This window comes from Puma concolor, chromosome C1 (genome assembly GCF_028749965.1).
Source record: "Puma concolor isolate L17-30 chromosome C1, mPumCon1.1.hap2, whole genome shotgun sequence".
Taxonomy (NCBI): domain Eukaryota; kingdom Metazoa; phylum Chordata; class Mammalia; order Carnivora; family Felidae; genus Puma; species Puma concolor.
Genome location: NC_141674.1, coordinates 200,123,440 through 200,146,032, shown reverse-complemented (window position 1 = coordinate 200,146,032; position 22,593 = coordinate 200,123,440). Strand labels below are relative to the sequence as shown.

Here is a 22,593-nt window from a genome sequence, read left to right as displayed (position 1 = left end):
ACTTTTAAAATTGTAGTTTAAACACACCTGTTGAGTGCTAACTATCCTAAGCATTTTGCATGTGTAAACAGCACTGTGAAGTACCGCTGGCCCTATCTATTCACAGATTCTGGATTTGTGAACTGTCTACTCACTAACACGTATTTATAACACCCAAATCAATGCTTTCGTAGACGTTCATAGATATAGACATGCACAGAGTGGCAAAAAATTTCAAGTCACAGGATGTGACATTGCACGCTGAGGTCAAGCTAAGTAGAACTCCGCCTTCTTGTTCCAGCTCTCCTACTGTAAGCATTGTCCTTTTGCGGTCTACTTAGTTCCGTGGTTTTATTTTTTTTTCACAGTTTTGTGCTTTTTTGTGGTGATTTTTGTGGCTTTGCTGTTTAAAGTGCCTCCCCAGTGCAGTGTTGTCTGGTGTCTGTAAGTGCGTGAAAGCTGTAATATCACTCATGCAGAAAATGGTTAGACAAACTTTGTTCATATGTCAGCAAATAGTGCTTTTTGACTAGAATTTCAGTGTGAATAAATCAACAAATACATATTAAATAATGCATCTTTAAACAGAAACACACACAAAACTAGGTTAAATATTGATTAATTGACAAATCAACTTGCAGGAAACTAACCCTGTATTTCCCCTGGGCACAATGTTTCCATATTCACTAATCCAGTGTTTCTGGTGATTTTATAAAATATAACAATCTTGAATAAGAAGAACCAACTACACTTATAATTTATCCAGTTTGAAGATAAGGAAACCAAAGTATACAAAGTCTAGATAACTTGCTCAATATCACACATGTACTTAGTGATGGAGGTAGGATTATTCTTCCCAAACAGTTGGCTTAATACCATGTACTTTTAACCACTACCTACACAATCTTCCACACTGCCTATTATGTCAAGTGAGGGCTTTGGGTTATCAGCCAGTGATGAAATTTTGCTTTGCAGGTAGAAAAATACAACATTCATTTTAGGAGGATTGTCATTAAGAAATAGTTACTATTTAAAGTGTTTCATTGCTATTTAAAGTGTTTCAATAAACGTGAAATGTTTATTGCCTATAAAATTAATTTGTATTAACCCATACTCCACAGTACCAAATAAATCAACTTTTATGAATTAGAAACATTAGAAACACATAAAACAAAAGTTATGTGGTCTGATACAGTGGCCCATTGCAGTTGACTTATGTTGCTTTATAAGATAGTGGTTTATATATTTTCCTAATTCCACATTCAGTGACTTCACTTGGGTCATTTGAAATTGGTCATGGTGGTAGTATTTATACCATGGAAATTGGCAAATGCTACACACCAAAGCCTACGTTTTTCTGAATGTAGGTTTATAAACACACACTGCTTGGGTGCCTGGGTGGCTCAGTTGGTTAAGTGTCTGACTTTAGCTCAGGTCATGATCTTGCGGTTCATGAGTTCAAGTCCAGCATCGGGCTCTGTGCTGACAGCTCAGAGCCTGGATCCCACTTCGGATTCTGTGTCTCCCTCTCTCTCTGTTCCTCCCCCACTTGCACTTGTCCGTCTCTCAAAAATGAATAATAAATAAATACACACACACACACACACACACACACACACACACACACACACACACTGCCTGATGTGATGATCCTTGGTTTAGCCAGAGTTTTCCTTTCAAATGTATATGAATTAAAGATTTCTTTAAAAAAATATTTTAATCTTTATTTATTTTTGAGAGACAGAGTGTGAGCAGGGGAGGAGAAGAGAGAGAGGGAGACATAGAATCTGAAGCAGGCTCCAGGCCCTGAGCTGTCAGCACAGAGCCCAACGCAGGGACTGAGACACCCAGGTGTCCCTAAAGATTTCTTTAAAATCCCAGTTATCATCTGATTGCCTGTACTGAGTTTCCTTGGCATTTCTTATTTTATTTATTTTGTTTTGTCTTTTGTTTATGTTTTAATCCAGCACATGATACTCATAAGAGTTAGAATGAACATGAGAATGAATATAACTGCCAAAGTTCTTTTTATTTATTTATTTACTTAATTTTTAAATTTAATTTTATTTATTTGAGAAAGAGAGATTGAAAGTGTATGTGCAAATGTGAGCAGGGTGAGGGGCAGGGAGAGAGAAGAGAGAGAATCCCAAGCAGCCTTGACACTGTCATTGCAGAACCCGATGTGGGGCTCATTCCCACGAATTGTGAGATCATAACTTGAGCCGAAGTCAAGAGTCTAATGTTCAACCGACTGAGCCACCCAGGTGCCCCAATGCCGCTGTTCTTAAGGATGCAGTAATAAACTACTTCTTTAGTAAATACCTGAACTCTTCCTTTACTTTCAGGGCACAGGTTTGTTCCCTGCCATCCATACCTTCTAGGTCATTTGGTACCTACTACCCAATCTAAACTGATTCAAATATTGCCCGTGAATAGTATTACAAAAGACAGAAAGAATTAGAAATAAAATGTCCCATTACTGAGTTGACTCTCATGGTCTGGGATTCTCAAAGTTAACAGACTAAGTAAAATAATTACTTCTGCTTTAGAACTTATGTCTTATGAGGTGGAATGAGGGAAGCCAATCCCTCGTGTGCCTGAGACTCAGACCTGAATAAGAAAGAGTGAAAGCTTATACACTTCAATCATATGGTGCTGCTTTTGTATTTTGTGTAGTTAGGTCAGTTTTTTAAAGAACTTTTCCTTCTACAAATTCTATGACTTAAAAGTATTAAATGTCTTTTTTATATTCAAAAATGGTCAGGAGAGTTGTTTTGAAGCGTATCTTTAAGAATAATTTAAACAAAAAGGGAAATAAATTAGCTTCAAAGATGATTGCAAATGACTCACTGTTAACTATAAGCTGATCAACAGATGTAACATTAAATACTTGAAATCCAAAAACCACTTCTGAAATCATCTATTTAACTTCTCACTACTTATATATATATAAAGTATAGTTGATGTACCATGTTATATTTGTTTCAAGTGTACAACATAGAGATTTGAAAATTCTGTACATTACTCAGTGCTCAGCACAATAAATGTTGTCATCATGTCACTAGACATTATTACAATATTATTGATTATATTTCCTGTGCTTCACTTTTCATCTCTACAACTTATTTATTTTATAACTGAAAGTCTGTACCTCGTAATCTCCTTTACCTATTTTGTCCATCCCTTATACCTTCCTCACTACCAACTATGTTTGTTCTCTGTATTTATGAGTCCATTTCTATTTTTTGTTTGTTCATTTATTTTTAACTTTAGATTCCACATATAAGCAAAATCATATGGTATTTGTCATTCTCTGAATTATTTCACTTAGCATAGTATCTTCTAGGTCCATCCATGCTGTGCCATGTTGTTGCAAATCAAAAATCTCATTTTTTAAGCTTTTTTTAAAAAATGTTTATTTATTTTTCAGAGAGAGACAGAGTGAGAGCAGGTGAGGGGCAGAGAGAGAGGGAGACACAGAATCCGAAGCAGGTCTAAGCTTGGAGCTGTCAGCACAGAGCCCAATGTGGGGCTTGAACTCATGAACTGTGAGATCATGACCTGAACCGAAGTTGATGCTTAACTCGCTGAGCCACCCAGGCACCCTGATCACATTAATTTTTTTATGGTTGAGTGATTTTCCAGTGTGTGTGTGTGTGTGTGTGTGTGTGTGTGTGTGTGTGTGTGTGTAGCATAAGCAGTAATCTCTAGGACATCAGCTTTAGCAACATATTTGTAGATAAAACAAAAGCAAAAATATACTATTGGGACTACACCAAAATAAAAAGCTTTTGCACAGAGATGGAACTATCAATAAAAGAAAAAGGCAACCTAATAAATGGGAAAAGATCATTTACAAATGATATATCTGATAAGGAGTTAATATCCAAAATATATAAAGAACTTAACACAACTCAACACCAAAAAAACCAAATAATTTGATTAAAAAATGGGCAAAGGACCTAAATAGACTTTTGCAAAGATGACATACAGATAGCCAACAGGCACATGAAAAAAATGCTCATCAGCACTAATCATCAGATTAGTGCAAATCAAAATGCAAATCAAAACCACAATGAGATATCACCTTGCACTTATCAGAATGGCTGGTACCAAAAAGATAGTAAGTAACAAGTGTTGGAGAGAAACATGGAGAAAAGAGAAGCCTAGTGTATTGTTGGTGGGAATGTAAATTGGCAAAACCACCATAGGAAACAGTATAGAGGTTCCTCAAAATATTAAAAATAGAAGTACTATATGATCCAGTAATCCTACTACTGGGTATTTCCCCTCCAAAAAACCACTAATTCACAAAGATATATGCACCCCTATGTTTATTACAGCATTATTTGCAATCATGGAGATGTGGAAGAAACCTGTGTCCATGGATAGATTAATGGATACAAAATATTTTAATATAATATAATCACAAGTAACCACACTGATACATTTGAATCTTATACCTGTTTTCCAGGACAACAGGTCTTGGAAGAGATTTGTGTCAGAAACCAGATATCAGTAATGAGAAAAGTTAGTGGCAAAAGGCAAGACTTCTAGACACAGAAGCTTTACTCTAGGAGAGTAGGAATCCCAGCAAGAAAAACAGAAAGTAGACAAAGAAGGGCTGAAATGAGAGGAAAAAAAACCTTAGATTATCCAAGGATTGGATGTTTGAGAAAAGAGATTCAATCCAGATGTTTCCTTACGCTCAGAGCTTTCATTCAAAGCTTGGTGTCTGGTGACCATAAATGGGTGAAAGATGAACGGACACAGAACACCCATCTGTCACATCATCCTATTTCCTTCATAGCACCAATCACTAGGTGAAATTAGGTTGATTGCTTATTCATGTTCTTGAAATCTCTCCCTCCCATCAGTCCTGCCTAAAGTTACATACCCCATGAAGACTCTGGCCTTATCTGGCATGTTTATTGTCTGATAGCAATAACCAGAGGAGGTACTCAATAAATATTTCTAATTATTAATGAAACTGAAGATGTGCACGAACTGTGAAGAGATACCACTACTTCCCAATACTTAATCTTAGTCCAATATCCTTCCCTTTCACCCAAAAATACTGATTATGTTGTTTAAAAATGAACTTACTACACTTATGAGGATTTCAATTACCTTAGGAAAAAAAAAGAATTATATATCAACCCAAATGATATAAGAATTATTTCTACCTGAAAACTTATAGAAACTGACGGTATTTTAGTTTTTATTTTTCTCATTAAAAGTAGAATTTAATTAGGCTTAAACTTCTGATCTTAATTCACAAGCTTACCCTTAGGAACAAAAGTTTCTTAAAAGTATTAAATTAATGAATTCTTTGTCACCATCCTTGATGGTATCAATCTAAGGGCCCCATTTTTCCACTGTGAAAGTAAAATGTCAGTAAAAATGATCACTTTTAAAATTTTGAATGAGGATGGAACCATAGGTAAAGACAATATGGTGACATATTGTAAGCCAATCAGGGGACGTTAGCTGTGCCACACGTTCAATGCCCCTTGAAACTTTATCCTATTGCTGCTACCAGCTTCTTTTCAGAGTGGCTTGACGTGAAATGGTGAAATGAGAAGTTTATTTTTGGAAATTCAGCTCCCCATTAGTCTCTCTTCCTGCTATGTATGCCTAACCCTTCTGAGTTGGAAAAAAAAACCACACACAAAAAAAACCCCACAACCTCTTATGGTGATACTTCACACAGAGTCATTTTCATTTTCTAAAAGTGAATGGTATGGAACCATCTGTACACTCTCATTCCAGTCCCTGGTGTATCTTACGATTTTCTCCTCTTCTTATTCTTTAATAAATTCTATAACAAGTGAAAGCAAGAGTGAAAGATGGGGATTATTGGCAGAAGTTATGTGAAACTCTAGAAGGAATACAATTAAACCCAGATTGAACTTCCTAAGTCAGGATACATTTCTTTATTAATATCTTCTCTAGAAATGAAAATACTGGAAATGGTAAACACAATTTAAATAGAGATCATTTTTCTCAATCAGTCCAATTTTTCTGTTTACCTAATGGCCTAAGGATGTTATCCTTTTCCAGACCCCAGAGCTTTCTACCCACCAAACAAGAATCTAAAATACATAAAAGCAAAAAAAAAAAAAAAAAAAAAAAAAAAAAGCGGGGGGGGGCAAATAGCTTGGGAATAGCTGGAAGGAGAGTCTCCTCATTACTTGACTTTCATTTTAAGTGCCTCTGATTCAATGGCTAAAATATAGCTGTCTTTATTCAATATCTCTTTATACTGAGTACAGTGACTATACATTCCAGATTTTCCTGACACTGTTGAATTTGTATAATTTTATGATTTTTAATAAATAAAACATATATAATATAATGTCTTAAATGTAATTTACTTTCAATGTATGTAAAATAGTTACATGAATTATTTACAAATCAGACTAAATTTTTTGTCAGGATATAGCAACTAGGTATTTGTTTTAAATTATATTTTGGAATGAATTTTTCTTTATCACCAGTGTGCCTGGTGATATCAAAGCATGAGGCTATTCCTCTATGACATATAATTTATTGAAATATCAATTAACATTTATATTCCTGGTATTTTCCCCCTTATACCTCAGTTTAATCAGGGAGAGAACTTTTGCAATTCCTTGCCTCTACAATGTTGGCTGGACAGAAAGCAGAAACTATCTGGAGTCAAAGGTATTTGTTATCCATTGTAAACTGATAAGAAGAGAAACTACATTTGATCTTAGCCAAAAGGCCGAAAAGCGATGTTTTTGTTATCCATTGTAAAATTTTAACTCAAGCTAGTATCTTTGAAGGGAAGAAGTTGCTGGAAAGCTTCTAAGGAAAATGAGAAAGAGTGAGAGGGGTAGAGATGCTTATCAGGCTCTGTGAGAAGGAAAGAATTTCATACCACTCCATTGCAGTGCTTGGAGAAGGTGGCCACATCCCAGATATGGTCTCATGGCTGATGTGGAAGATTGGGTCATAGGCCCAAGGCTCACTCTTTGTCCAAAAATGTTCTATGAATGACACCAAAGTAACATATATCACCACAGAGCTGGGATATTGAGCATCCCAGCAGTAGGCTGATAACCAGTGACTAGAAAAGGCTCCTGATTACTATGGCTGAATAAGGTCCTGGAACCTCACTGCAATTCAAGGGATGGGATGCACTAAGAATGACTAAGGTAGAATTTCTAGCTACACTTAGGAGAAAGAGTCAAGTCCAAATTATCTTGACTTCTAGAAAACAAGGAAATGACATATCTTTTCTACACCTGATTTGTAGGAGGTCCATGTTTTTATATATTTATATATATAAAATATATAATATATATATAATATATATATATTATATATCCATATATTTATAAATATATTTGTTACATGATTAAAAGTAATTTCATACAGGGGTGCATGGGTGGCTCAGTCCATTTAGTGACTAATTCTTGATTTCAGCTCAGGTCATGACCTCATGTTTCGTGAGTTAGAACCCTGAATTGGGCTCTGCACTGACAGTACGGAGCCTGTTTGGATTCTCTTTCTCCCTCTCTCTTTGCCCCTCCTGCTCTCCCGTTCTCTCTCTCTCTCTCTCAAAATAAATAAATGAACTTAAAAAAATAATAAAGTAATTTCATACATGTTATTCATGGCAGAAAGAGAAGGAGAAAAGGTGGAGGAGTGAAATGAATCTTTTGTATGCTATAACATGAGTATTTCCATGGCCATCTCAAACTCTAGATCTGTTTTCTCTGACACCTTCATGTTTCCTTAAGGCTTCTCTGGGATGGCACTCCATGGAAATCCACCTGACAATAGTCTATGCTTCTAAGGGATTTGCCTTTGTTTCTGACACACTTGTAAAGCCCACATTTACACTTAGTGGCTTTTCTACCACTTATTCTTAGGGCAGGCATTGGTGAGCAACCAGTTAATTTAATAAACTAACCCACGCTAATGAAATGAGAAGCATGCCTGAGAAGGCTACTTTTACATAAGCACTCTTCCTCCCATCTTTCTTAAGCCCATTCCAGCAGAGCACACTTTTAACAGTTATCTTCTAAATATCATAAAAATACTGTATAAAAACCACAATAAAGCCTTTTCTTTGTTCTACATCCAAAAGAAGTTATTCTAATTGTAGGAATTTTAGTCCACATAAGAAAAAAACATATAAAATAACAAACTGCTGGAAAAATAAGTATTCAAGGTCACACAGGACCTTGTAATAACCTTTAAGTTGTATGATTAAGTGATTGTGTTTAAATCCGTTCTTCATTATGGAAATAATTTAGCTCCTCTGATATCTTTAAACAAAATATATCCATTTTAATTTCTTTCATATTGTAGCTAATATGGAGAGCAAAATTCAGAATAGAAAGAACTTAATAAAAGCAGCCAGGAATGTGTAAGCAAATCAATCTGGTCTGTCTCAGATTAGGTGAACGGAAGCAGATGTTTTAATAGTAGGAATAGTAAATATTTTCTATTTGCACCTTAGTTTTCTAAACAATTTAAGGCAACTTATTGTCTCTGTCTGAAATATCTAAATAATAGCTGAATTAAAAGAGACATAACTTGTAAAAGAACCTCGTCTTTGATATGTAACTAACTAGTTAATGACATGTCGATCGTCCATTTGGTCAGAAAGAATTAAATTTCATGGGAATGATTTGATGTAGCAGATTTAAAAAAATATTTTAAGAATCTGTCTTCCTACCCTTACTTCATTTATTCTACAGCTTCTACCTTGAAGTTCTCTCTTTTCTTCATCATTCACTTACTAGCCCATTAAAATATGTTACCCAATGTGTGTTCTTCACCGTTATTACAATGAATTATGTATTATATTATATATTAGGGCTCACTGCATTTTACTGCCACCTGGATGGCTACTCACACCTCCTCCCATAATACCTCACAAACACTGAATTATATTAAAGCTCTTAAAGAAAACTATTGTCTGTAAAAAATACATTAAAATGAGTTTGAAAAAAGGATACATGTTTTTCTTTATAATTATAACATTACACTAACTTTTGTTAATTTCCATCTGCTGAGATTGCATTAAAAATAATATGTTAGGATCTAAATGTTGTTGGAAAAGTTCTGTAGGACTCTACAGATTATTATAAAGATATATCATCACCTTGGTTATATGACAGAATGTCACCAACCTAAAAAAATGAGGATTATAAACAGAATGACATTTGTATATCCCATCTACCTTGCGCTTTTTACCTCTCATATGTGATATGTTCAAATCAGGGACAGGACTTTTTAGTGAGGACCCATATACAAATACAGTAAAGTGGCCAGCTTAAGATATTAAAAATGCCAGTTTGTTTTATGAGGTTATAAATATGTCCTATCATGTCTTTACATTTTATGACCTCTATTTTATTCCTTGGTAGTTTCACATATGACATATCCAATTATTCATGTCAAAAATTTAAAACTACCAGCATTTCAATAAAGAAGCACAGCTATTATTTTTTTTTTCCTATACTCTACCTTTAGATTCTTAAACAAAATCTGGACTTTATGTGAGGAATCATGGCTTTCCTATTAAACATATCTTTCTTAAAAAATGATATAGAAATTTATGGAGTCAGTATTTTTTTCATTTAAAGTTGGATGTCCTCTGCTTTTTGGCTTGGTCCTGGACCTGGACTCAATATGGGTTCCGTATTCAGAATAGAAATTGGGACAGAATGCAGTATAGGCTCTAGGGAAATGCCATTAAACTTATGCTTTAGGGTGTTTAGTTTTGAATGTCTATTTTTCTTAAGAACAACCGCAATCAACAAATTATTTATACTTATGCAAATGACACATTCACAATAATCTTATTAAAATTACTTATGGCTACTCCACTAAATTATATAAATAAGGCAATATCTTCTGCACCATGTGATTGGGCCATTGACCTTGGTGCTTCCTCTTCATAAGAGTGAGTCAGAAAAGGCTGATTCACGTCAGGCAGTCACTTCCTCACAAATTGCAAAAAATAAATACGCCTTCTATCTATTCTGTCCTTTGGGTGTTAGCAGCAGCTGTTACCTGCAGGGTGTCGTCCTCTGTAAGCTGTCTCTTAGTTTCATGCTGAGCACACTCTTCTGTTTAAATGAGGCAGTGAAGCAGCTCAAACTCTGCTTGCTTCAAGCCAACATGATCTGCTTGTGCTTGTGCCTGTCACTTCTTAGCTCATTATGTTGCTGTTAGTTTTGCTTGAAGTATTTTGTTCATCCTTTGGGTATGGCTACCCTCCTTCAGATAGCCACATAATTGTTTTCTCATTCAGGTGCTATCCATTTTCATTACATGACTGGTCAGCACTGTTGAAAGTTGATAAGGATGACTTATATGCCTATTAGACATCTGTATTCTAAGGCCAACTTTAATGCAACTTTGTTTTATCATTTATACGCAGCATCATTTATACACTACATAAATATCAGTTGATGCATATAAGTGTGTCAATTATTCCCAACAAATCTTGATTTCAGGATTATACAATTAACACTTTGATGTTCAGCTGAATAACTATGAAATTTGTGAACCTACTAGTTGGTATTAGTCTGCTTAATTACATCATATCGTAATTGTTGATTGTATGAGATCTAGTGATTCCTTCAAAAAACAAACATAGTTAAAGCTCTGTCTACTATATTGAAATAAAATTAAAGACAATAATAATTAAAAAAAATAATATATTGGCCTAACAGCAAAGGAAAAAAGAAATAGAAAGTAATTTGTAATAAAATAATGTGTTTTAAAAATAATACACAGGCCCAACTACATTAGGAGACATAATGATGGAGCCAGATGCTCACACCTATGTATAGAACTACCATGGTAGTCACTGATATAAAAGCAAATTGGTAAGTTGCACCATCTAGGAGACTCAAGTTCTAGTGGTCTTGCTCCCACTAAAGAAATTCTGTGCAATGGTAAACAACTCTTGGTAAAGTTATGATACAAATTTGGCTAAATATTCCCTTGGCTTACAAAGTAGTTGCATTCCTAAAAAACAGTATGTACTAAAAACTTTGTAATTGATGTTTTGTGTTTATTTTCAATGTGGAGTTGGATTTATAGCTAAAAATAAAATGTAAAAAGGATATTAACAGTTTTTTTTTTCCTTTCAGCTTCATCAATATACATAGGGACATTTGGAAGTCATGTGGTACACAAAGATTGTTTTCATTGTGCAGGACTGTCTTACTCAGCAAGATGTATGGCATGCCTGTCTCCACCACTTCATGCCAACTGTGCCCATGAATAAATGAAACAAGAAAAAGCACTCTGAAGTATCAAAATATTCATTTAGGAATGGTACTGTCCACCACCTCAGTGAACCACTGACTTAATGATTACATTGACTTTACCATTTATTCTTACTGCTCAATGCCTTGCTCAGAAAACTTTAAAACCTATCCATAGAAGTTCCAGGAAAGCCTATGTTACATTTATTATTGCTCTCCTTTAAATCACTCTAAAATATAAACTGTTGCAGTTGGGTTTGTGATTCATGACTATCCCAGGTCCAGAAGTTGGAGTGATGAGAGTGGAAATTGGCAAAGCAGCATGAGACAAGTGAGGAGAATCAGGAGGACCAAGATGTGGGAAATATATGGAATCAAATGAAGAAATGATATATGAGGATGCCAAACCAGAGGGGGGAGCAGGGGAATTTAGAGAAAGAAGCTGGGAAAACCCTCCATCTGCTTCCATCCTTCCTTACAAGGTACTAGAGTTTTCTTGTTTCCATCGTTCAAAGTTCCTCATAAAAAGTTCCATCATAAAAAAGTTCCTCATGTGACAAAATTATACAGCTATTTAAAAAATTCCATACAGAGTATCTTTTTGAGTGACTTGTCAGAGAAATTATGTATGGACAGACTGCAAAAAAGTGATTAACCTCTCAGCCTTTCACATGGTGTTTCTCCGCAGTTAACTCTAGTATTCTAGAGTTATTCTGGCTAAAGGAAATTTATCACCTATATTCAAAATAAAGTAATATTCAAATATAAATATAAATCACATTTATAGGTATATTATTTTTATATAATTTGCAATTTGGGACCATATATATTTCTAATTACTCTTAAGGCAAGAGATAAAGATACAAAAATGTAAAAGGGAAGGTACTCAGTTTAGATCAGACATTTTTCTAGTAAACAAAAAGATCACACCATGTAAAATCCTGTTTTAAATAAGGCAAAAAAAGTAACTCATTAATCATGGGATTCAAAGAAAAAATATATAAAATAAATGGTTCTTCTAACATTCAAGGTATTTTTATTTGCTGACACTATACATTGCTTATAGGATTGTTTAATAACACTTTAAACTGTTGGACTTGGGTTATGAACCAATTCTGCCATTTATATGACTTATAGACAAGTCACATACACTCTACATTTATGTATAAGCAGTATAAAATGAAAAAAAAAGTCCGAAAGCAATTTGAAAATTGTGAAGGCTGGCTACATATTAATCAATATAATTAATACCCCTTATCTGTCTATCAAGGTGGTAGGAGCTTGATTACTCTCTTCAAGAATAATTTTTGCAATCAGTCACATCTGACTTGGACATAGTAGTACAGATATGACTCTTTTTGGTGGATCAACTAGGAAGAGGTGAGAATTAGTTGGGTCATGTGGAGTAGGTATTTCCATCATGAGTATGCTTAAATGAATTTCTTAAACTGGAACTTTAAAAACAAGAGACTAAACAAAAATTGAAACCATCATGATAATACACCATGTGATAAAGCAAATGTTGATATAATGCAATTGGCATGTGCTTTTGTTTCCTGAAGACTGGGCTTAATATAGGTCTTATGTTCTGTATGGTGGCCTGGAGGGGATATAGAGAAAAGGGTGAGGAGAGCCAAATAAACATTAAGGAAATATCTCTTGGGAAATGAGAAAACAAAAGGAGGGAGACTATGTCCTCAGTTTCCCCAGGCCCAGTCTGCAGAGATGGGCCCACTGAACAAGCACTGACTGGGGAATCATTCTTACTGTCCCAGTAGTATCAGCCCATGATAGAACCTAGAACCATCCCTGTGCCTAGTATAAATTTGGATGCAGCATTCAAACCCATGCAATTGTTGGCATGTTAGCTACATAGCTTTGCCCTGGCTATCCCAAAACCTGTAATAATAGGACACTCTTCTCTCATTTTACAGAATTGAATTATTTGCCTATATTAACAAAATTTTATTCCTGGGAATTGGATAGGAATTGCATTAAAACTGTAAATTTGTGAAGAATTCATACTTTATTATACTGAGTCGTCCAAACTATGAACATGGTCTGTCTCTCAATTACTGAAGTTGTCTTGGATTTTTTTTTTTTTGTATTTTGTAGTTTTCAACATACAGATTCTGCACATGTTTGGTTTTTTTTGGTTTTTGTTTGATTTATACCTAGGTATTTCCATTTTTGGAGACACTATATTTTTTTTATATTTTGGTATAATTTTACATTGTTAGGATATAGAAATAAGATTGTTTTTGCATGTTGACCTTGTATTCTGCAACCTAATTGTACTTTATCCCATAAAGTTTGATATTTTGTGCTTTATCCAATTAGATTACTTCTAATTCTCCTGTGATTTCTTCTTTGACCTCTGAGTTGTTTGAAATGTGGTTTGTAATTTCAAAATATTTGGACATATTTCAGATATTTTTCTGTTACTGATTTCCTTCGAATTCAGTTTTATACAGGAAACATGCTTTGTATGGTTTAAATCATTGAAAATGTATTGATCCTGTCATGGCTCAACATGCAGTCTATCTTGGTGATGCTCCATGTATACTTAAAAAGAATGTGTATTCTGCTGTTTTGGGGTAGAATGTCTATAAATCTCAGGAAAAGTTTCTTGTTAGTGTTGTTCAAGCTTTCTATACCTTTACTGATTTAATGTGTATTTGTTTCATCAAGTACTCATAGCAATTATTTGTATGGATGACTTTATATTGTATAAAAGGGTTTGAACACCCCTTTGAAACAGCTTAGGAACTTATCCCACTAAATATATATTTGTTTCTTATAGTACAATCATCTCAATTCCCTAGGTTTATGACCCCTTCCTTCTCCCATGTCAGTCAGTTACTTCTTGGCAGTGTGACATATATGTCTTTAAGATAGAACATTTCCCCTCACCCTGGAAAGTTTTTAATAATCTTCTCAAATTAGTTATAGTTCTTCTGTTATGGCATTTAGCACAATATTTCTTGATTGCATACTGTTGTTAACACCATTTATTATAATTTAAAGACTTTGTGGTTAAAGAACGTGCAAATCTTTTTTAAAACATGTACAGAACTCAATATTATCCCTCTTCACAGTGTCAAATATATGCTTAACTGAGACATTAAACATAGGCCAAGTAGGAAAAACCAGAATTGTCCAGAATTATGATCCTCAACTCAGGAAAAAGAAGGAGAGCTAAAGGTGGGAACATGAACAGGGGTATGTTAGTCTAGAGTGAGTATTTAGAGAACTCAATCCATAAATATGAGGCACAATTTAACTTGATTTATCAAATATGTTTGTTTTAAGGTTAACTTGATTTTATCAGAATATTAGTCTAAGACTGAAAGCATAGGTAGCATGGACCACTAAACAAGGTACTGGATCCAAAATTCAGCCTGCTTATCTCCTACATGTTTAGCCCCTGAGGTGCTAATATCTATCCAATTCTTTTGAGGATGAGGTAGGAAGACAGTGAATGTGGCAGAGAGGTTTCAGAGTTCAGAGCTAGGTGAAATGGAGTCTGAATATCAAGCTGCAATGCCTAGCATATGGTAGCAGTTTAGACTACACTGAATGAATGATGAATGAATATAATGAATTACCAATTAACAAGGCTATCATGACCTTGAACAGATGAAATTTAGGTGTTCTATTTCCTCCCACTGGGATTCCCATACAAAATAAGTATGCTCAGATCTCAGAATCAATATTAAAAAAATGCTTTATAAAGTTTCGTTTTATTCCTCTTTTATCATAAAGTAAACTTAAAAAAATTTGGTACTTTCTTAGATTTTTTTTGTGATACCTAGGGGCAGAAAAAATGACTAGAAAGTATCTTTATTTAACTGGCATTATTAAAGAAAACAAATGCCTAACTATGTTTTATTAAACTTCTATAGTTATATACATAGTCTAAATTATTTTTCCCCAATTTCACAAGTTGTAATATGGCACAGTTTAAAACCTGTTGTATCTCCTAAGAAATATGCAAATTTGAGCACTTCTTAAATTTAAGGATAATATGAAAATAGATGTTTAGGGCAAGTTTTTTCCCAAACAGTGTGACATTTCTCTCACATAGACAGATATTTCTGTCTTTTAAGTATTCTAACAAATGATTTTGTTTCTTTTGTAACCACTCTAGTATTTCATAGGTTTGAAGTTAAGGCATTTTGTAAGGTTTTGATTTAATCATTTACCTAACATACATCATACATTTTTCCCATGGATTTCAGTGTACCTCTAAGCTAAGGTGTAAACACATTATAAGATATAGTCTTTTTAAATCATTATATTTAAATGTATGTCAATAGGGAGGAGGAGCTAAGATGGCCAAGTACTAGGAGGACCCCAGGCTTGCCTCATCCCTTGAACACAGCTAAATAAATATCAAATAATTCTGAATACCCAAGAAATAAAGCTGAGGATGGGGACAGAACAAACTGCACAACTAGAGGAAAGAAGAAGTCACATCATGGAAGGTAGGAGGTGTGGAGATGTGGTTTGGGGGAGGAACGAATTGCAGGTGCTCTAAAGGGGAAGGAGCCCTGGTTGTAAAGAGTGTTGTGTGAGAGAGAGAAAAAGAGAGAGAGAGAGAAGTGCACAGAAGTGTTTTCCTTGTGTACAGGTGATTGCACAAGGAAAACACTTCCCCACAGCCATTGACTGGAAGACAAGAAGGGCTGATTTTCATGAGTTTTGCAACCAGCATGGCTCAAAGACTGGAGGTTTAGAAGTCCATGGCATAACTGGTATAGAGACCCGAGGGCACTGTGGTGCTTCTGTAGAGAAAGCAGGCAGGTAGTCCAGGGACAGAGGATCACTTGGGACTCCATGGGAAAGATGGGAGAGACAGTTCCCCCTTTTTGGAGCACATCTGAGAAAGGTGGCATTGCCTCCCTGAGACAAAGGAACAGGCTGGTACCATTTCCCTCCCCAACTCTTCAGCAAATAGCATTAGCTGCCTAAGCTACTTAACCAAGCTCTGCTTCCCTGTGCTCTGCTAGTACTACTTTTCTCTGGCAAGTGTGCCTAAAAACCAGCACAGCAGGCCCCTCCCCAGAAGACCAGCACAAAGTCCCATACACACCATGTCCACTGACCACAGAGTTATGCAAAGCTTCAATTCTATTGGAAGTAGCATCAGGTCTTTTTTAGCAAGTAGAATAGAGCATACCTAGTTGAAACTCACCACACTCTGGCCAAGGTCCAAATATTCCCACTGCAGGCAAGGAGAAATTCTGCAGAGGAGTGACCTGAGGGATACAGAAGCTAAAACACAGCAGCAGAGTATTTGTAGCATATACCAGAGACACTTCCCAAAGTGCCAGGCCCTGAGCAGTGTATGACCTCTTCTCCATAAAGTCAATTACTCTCAGAGGCAGGAAACATAAGTTTTCCTAAGACACAGAAGAAGAAAGAGACCTAGAAAAAAAATGTCAAGATGGAGGATTTCATCCCAACAGAAAGAACAAGAAAAGGTCATGGCCAGGGATCTAGCTGAAACATATATAAGTAATATTCCCAGTAAAGAATATAAAGCGACCACCATGAGGATACTAGCTGGGTTTGAGAAAAGCATAAAAGATACCAAGGAGTTCCTTACTGCAGAGATAAAAGACCTAAAAACTAATGAGGCCAAAAATGATAAACAATAACTGAGATTTGAAATTGACTGAATGTAATGACCACAAGGATGGAAGACACAGAAGAATAAGTGATATAGAAGATAAAATTATGGAAAATAATGAAGTTGCAAGAAAGAGGGAAAGAAAAACCTTGAATCACAAATGTAGACTTAGGGAACCGAGTAACTCCATAAAGCATAATAACATTAATATTATAGGAGTCCCAGAAAAAGAAAAGAGGGAAAAGGGGGTAGAAAGTTTACTCAAGGAAATTACAGCTGAAAATTTCCCCAATCTGGGGAAGGAAACAGACATTCAAATCCAGGACACACAGAGATCTCCCATCAAAATCAACAAAAACAGGATAACACCACAACATATTGTAGTTAAATTTGAAAAATATAGTGATAAAGAAAAAATCCTAAAAGCAGCAAGACAAAAGAAGTCCCTAACTCACAAGGGAAGACCCATAAGCTATTTGCACATCTGTCCACAGAAACTTGGCAGGCCAGAAGGGAGTGGCATGACATATTCAATGTGCTGAATGGGAAAAATATGCAGACAAGAATACTTTATCCAGCAAGGCTGTCATTTGGAATAGAAGGAGAGATAAAGGCCTTCCCAGACAAAAACTAAAGGAGTCTGTGACCATAAACCAGCCCTGCAAGAAATATGAAAGGGGACTCTTTAAGTGGGAAAGACCAAAAGTGATGAAGACTAGAAAGGAGCACAGAAAGTCTCCACAAACAATAATAAAACAAGTGATAAAATAGCACTAAATTCATATCTATCAAAAATCATTCTGAATATAAATGCACCAAATGCTCCAGGCAAAAGACACAGGGTATCAGAATGGATCAAAAAAAGAAAAAAACAAGTCCCATCTATCTTCTGCCTACAAGAGACTCCTTTTAGACCTAATGACACCTGCAGATCAAAAGTGAGGGGATGGAGAAATATTTACCATGCAAATGCACGTCAAAAGAAAGCCAGAGTAGCCACATTTCTATCAGACAAACTAGATTTAAAGCCAAATACAGTAAAAAAAATAGATGAAGAAGGGCACTATATGATAATAAAGAGGTCAATCCAACAAGAACATCTAACAATTATAAATATTTATACCCCCAACTTGAAAGAACCCAAATATATAAAACAATAACAAACATAAAGGAACTCATTGATAATAATACAATAATAGTAGGGGACTTTAACACCCCACTTACAACAATGAACAGATCATCTAAGCAAAAAATCAACAAGGAAATAATGGCTTTGAATGACACCTGGACCAGATGGACTTAACAGATATATTCAGAATATTTGAACCTAAAACAGCAGAATACACATTCTTTTCAAGTGCACATGGGGTATTCTCTAGAATAGGTCACAAACTAGGTCATAAATCAGGCCTCAACAAGTACAAAAAGACTGACATATTTTGCATATTTTTCAATGACAACGCTATGAAAATTTAACATCAACTACAAGAAAAGATTTGGAAAGTTCACAAATATATGGAGGCTAAAGAACATCCTACTAAAGAATGAATGCATAAGCCGGGAAATTAAAGAAGAAATAAGAAATATATGGAATAAATTGAAAATGAAAACACGATAATACAAAACCTTTGAGATGCAGCAAAAGCAACCAGTCATAAGAATGAAGTATACAGCAATACAGGCCTACATCAAGAGGCAAGAAAAATCTCAAATACACAACCTAACCTCACACCTAAAGGAGCTAAAAAAAGAAAAAACTAATGAAGATGAAAGCCAGTTGAAGGGGAAAAAATAAAGATTAGAGCAGAAGTAAATAATATAGAAACCACACACACAACAACAATAGAAGAGACCAATGAAATCAGGAGCTGATTCTTTGAAAGAATTAATGAAATTGATAAACCTCTGGCCAGACTTATCAAAAAGAAAATAGAAAGGACCCAAATAGATAAAATCAGAGATGAGTGAGGAGAAATGACAACCAACCCCACAGAAATACAAATTAAAAAAAGAGAATATTAGGAAAAATTACATGCCAACAAATTAGGGTACCTGGAAGAAATGAATAAGTTCCTAGAAATGTAAACTACCAAAACAGAAATAGGAAGAAGTAGAAAACATAGACTGATAACCAGCAAAGAAATTGAATCACTAATCAAAAATCTCCCAACGAACAAAAGTTCAGGACTAGATGGCTTCCCAGGGGAATTCTACCAAACATTTAAAGGACAGTTACTACCTATGCTTACAAAACTATTAGAAAAAAATAGAAATGGAAGGAAAACTTCTAAACACATTATATGAGCCAAGCATTACCCTGATTTCAAAAACAAAGACTCCACTAAAAAAAGAGAACTATAGGCCAATATCCCAGATGAACATGGATGCAAAAATGTTCAAGAAAATATTAGCAAATTGAATCCAATAGTAGATTAAAAGAATCATACATCACAATCAAGTGGGATTTATTCCTGGGCTACAAGGGTGGTTCAATATTCACAAATAAATCAATGTGATACACCACATTAATAAATGAAGGGATAAGAACCATATGCCCTCTGAATAGATGCAGAAAAAGCATTTGAAAAAGTAACTGCATACATTTTTGATAAAAACTCTCAACAAAGTAGGATTAGAGGGAATACACCTCAATACCATAAAGGCCATATGTGAAAGACCTACAGCTTGTATCATCCTCAATGAAGGAAAACTGAGAGCTTTTCCTCTATGGTCAGTAAGAAGACAAAGATATTAACTCTCATCCCTACCATTTAACATAGTACCAGAAGGTCCTCGCCTTAGCAATCAGAAAACAAAAGGAAACAAAAAGCATCCAATCAGCAAGGAAGAAATCAAGCTTTCACTATTTGCAGATGACATGATACTTTATATAGAACATTCAAAAGACTCCACCAAAAAATTGTTAGAACTGATACATGAATTCACTAAAGTCATAGGATACAAAATCAACGTACAGAAATCTGTTTCATTTCTATATACCAATGAATAAGCAGCAGAAATAGAAATCAAGGAATCCATCCCATTTACAATTGCAACAAAAACTGTAAGATATCTAGGAATAATCTTAAGCAAATATTGTTAAAATGCCTGTACTACCCAAAGCAATCTACACATTTAATGCAATCCCTATCAAAATACCAACAGCATTTTTCACAGACGTAAAACAAACTATCCTAAAATTCGTATGGAGCCACAAAAGACCTCAAATAGCCAATGCAAGCTTGAAAAAGAAAACCAAAGCTGGAGGCATCACAATTCTGAACTTCAAGTTATATTACAAAGCTGTAGTCATCTAGAAAGTATGGTACTGGCACAAAAACAGACACATAGATCTATGAAACAAAACAGAAAACCCATAAATGGACCCACAACTATATGATCAATTAATGTTCAATAAATCACCACTTTCTTACACCACACACAAAAATTAAATTCAAAATGGATGAAAGATCTAAATGTGAGACAGGAATCCGTCAAAATCCTAGAGGAGAACACAGGCTGTAACCTCTTTGACTTCAGCTGTAGCAACTTCTTACTAGATACATCTCTTGAGGCAAAGGAAACAAAAACAAAAATGAACTATTGCAACCTCATCAAGATAAAAAGCTTCTGCACAGTGAAGGAAACAAGCAACAAAACTAAAAGGCACCTTATGGTATGGGAGAAGATATTTGCAAATATCATGTCTAACAAAAAGTTCTAGTATCCAAAATATATAAGGACCTTATAAAAACTCAACAGCCCAAAACCACATAACCCAGAAATGGACAGAAAGGAAAAAATGGGCAGAAGACAGGAACAGACATTTTTCCAAAGGAGACATCCAGAGGGCCACCAGACACCTAAAAAGATACGCAACATCACTCATCATCAGGGAAATACAAATCAAAACCATGATGAGATTATCATCTCACACCTGTCAGAATGGCTAAAATTGATTACATAGGACACAACAAATGTTGGCAAGGATGTGGGAAAGAGGAACCCTCTTGCATCGCTGGTGGGAGTGTAAACTGGTGCAGCCACTCAGGAAAAGGATATGGAGGTGCCTTAAAAAAATACCCTATGACCCAGCAATTGCGCTACTAGCTATTTACCCACAGGATACGAAAATGCTGATTTGAAGGGGCACATGCACCCCAATGTTTATAGCACTGTTATCAACAATAGCCAAATTATGAAAAAAGCCGAAGTGCCCATCAACTGATGAATAAAGAAAACGTGGTGGTGGTGGTGTGTGTGTGTATATATGTCATATAACTCAGACACCAAAATGGATGAAATCTTGCCATTTGCAATGACATGGATGGACCTACAATATATTACACTAAGTGACATAAGTCAGTCAGAGGAAGACAACTACCATATGATTTCATTCATATGGGGAATTTAAGAAACAAAACAAATGATGATAGGGGTAAAAAAGAGAGAGAGAGGCAAACCATAAAATAGACTCTTAACTATAGATAAAGTGAGAGTTGCTAGAGGGAGGTGGGTGGGGAGATGGGTTAAATGGGTGATTGGTGTTAAGGAGGGCACGTGAGATGAGCACTGGGTGTTATATGTAAATGATGAATCACTAAATCCTATAACTGAAATTAATATTACTCTGTATGTCAACTAACTGGAATTTAAATAAAAATTTGAAATTAAGAAAATAAAAAATAAAAGAATAAAATAAAAATAAAAAGAAATAATGAGGACAAGATGACACTGTTTGGCAACAGCTCCTGAAAAATAACCCTAGGATGTGAAAATGTAACTAGCCCATATATTTCTTACATGTGTTCATCAGTGTTACAGAATCAACAGAAAATTATATGCTTATTTTTGGCAACTTCAATCTAAAGCAGTTCTGTGATATTTCAAGAAAGATATGTAACAACTGCATGGTTGGGGGAGAGGGAAGGGTGAAAAGCTTATCTTTTACTTTTACCATTTTATTTCTTTTGAGTTCTTTAATGTGTGTGTATATTATTATTCAAAAAATTTTTAAATAAAATTGGTATATTAAATATATTTCTGTTGACAAATACATAACATAGAATTGAATAGTTTATTATTGACTAAATTAGTATAAAACATATTAGAGAAAAAATAAATAGTGAGAACAATATAGTTCAGCTAGTACATCATTCTTTTGCATATTTCTGCTCCAGGGCTCATATTTGCTTATATTGGAATGAATGCCTCCCTGGGTCCTGGGCAATCCCATATTCTACTCAACCTAAAAGGTTAAACTGTATCCTACCTTCTTTGTTATGTTTTTCCCTATCATCTCAGAAAAAGTAATAACCTTTCTCTATATTCCCACAGGACTAGAAACTCATTGTTTTCTCATAGCACTTACTACTTCCTGCCTTGTATTAATCTTTATAGTTCACTGACATATTGTGTACACATTTCTCTTAGTGCAGAAAGACAACTCCTTTTCATTTCTCTTTACAGAAAAAGAAGTTACTAATTTGATTTATCAGCATACAAGACATTAAATGCAGCAGATTCAATATCATCTAGGCCAACACATGTTGGAGGGTCATAGCCATGTATAGCTCAACTGTTTCCCTAAGTCTTGAGCATGATAATATGAAGATACGGACTGCCCTCAGCAGCCTCTACCATTTCCCTATCTGGCTCTCTTTTTCTTTCACATGTTAAAATTGATTACCAGAATGATTTTCTATTAATGAGAGTAAC

At 35.0% G+C, this 22,593-nt stretch overlaps 1 protein-coding gene and 1 pseudogene across 2 annotated transcripts in view; both read right to left on the bottom strand.

The window, feature by feature from the left end:
• The window catches only part of SPAG16 (sperm associated antigen 16), a 1,014,588-nt gene that overhangs the window by 404,658 nt on the left and 587,337 nt on the right, over positions 1 to 22,593 (bottom strand). The gene's annotated exons all lie outside the window — the stretch shown is intronic.
• Positions 6,628 to 6,739, bottom strand: LOC112848987 (U2 spliceosomal RNA; annotated as a pseudogene).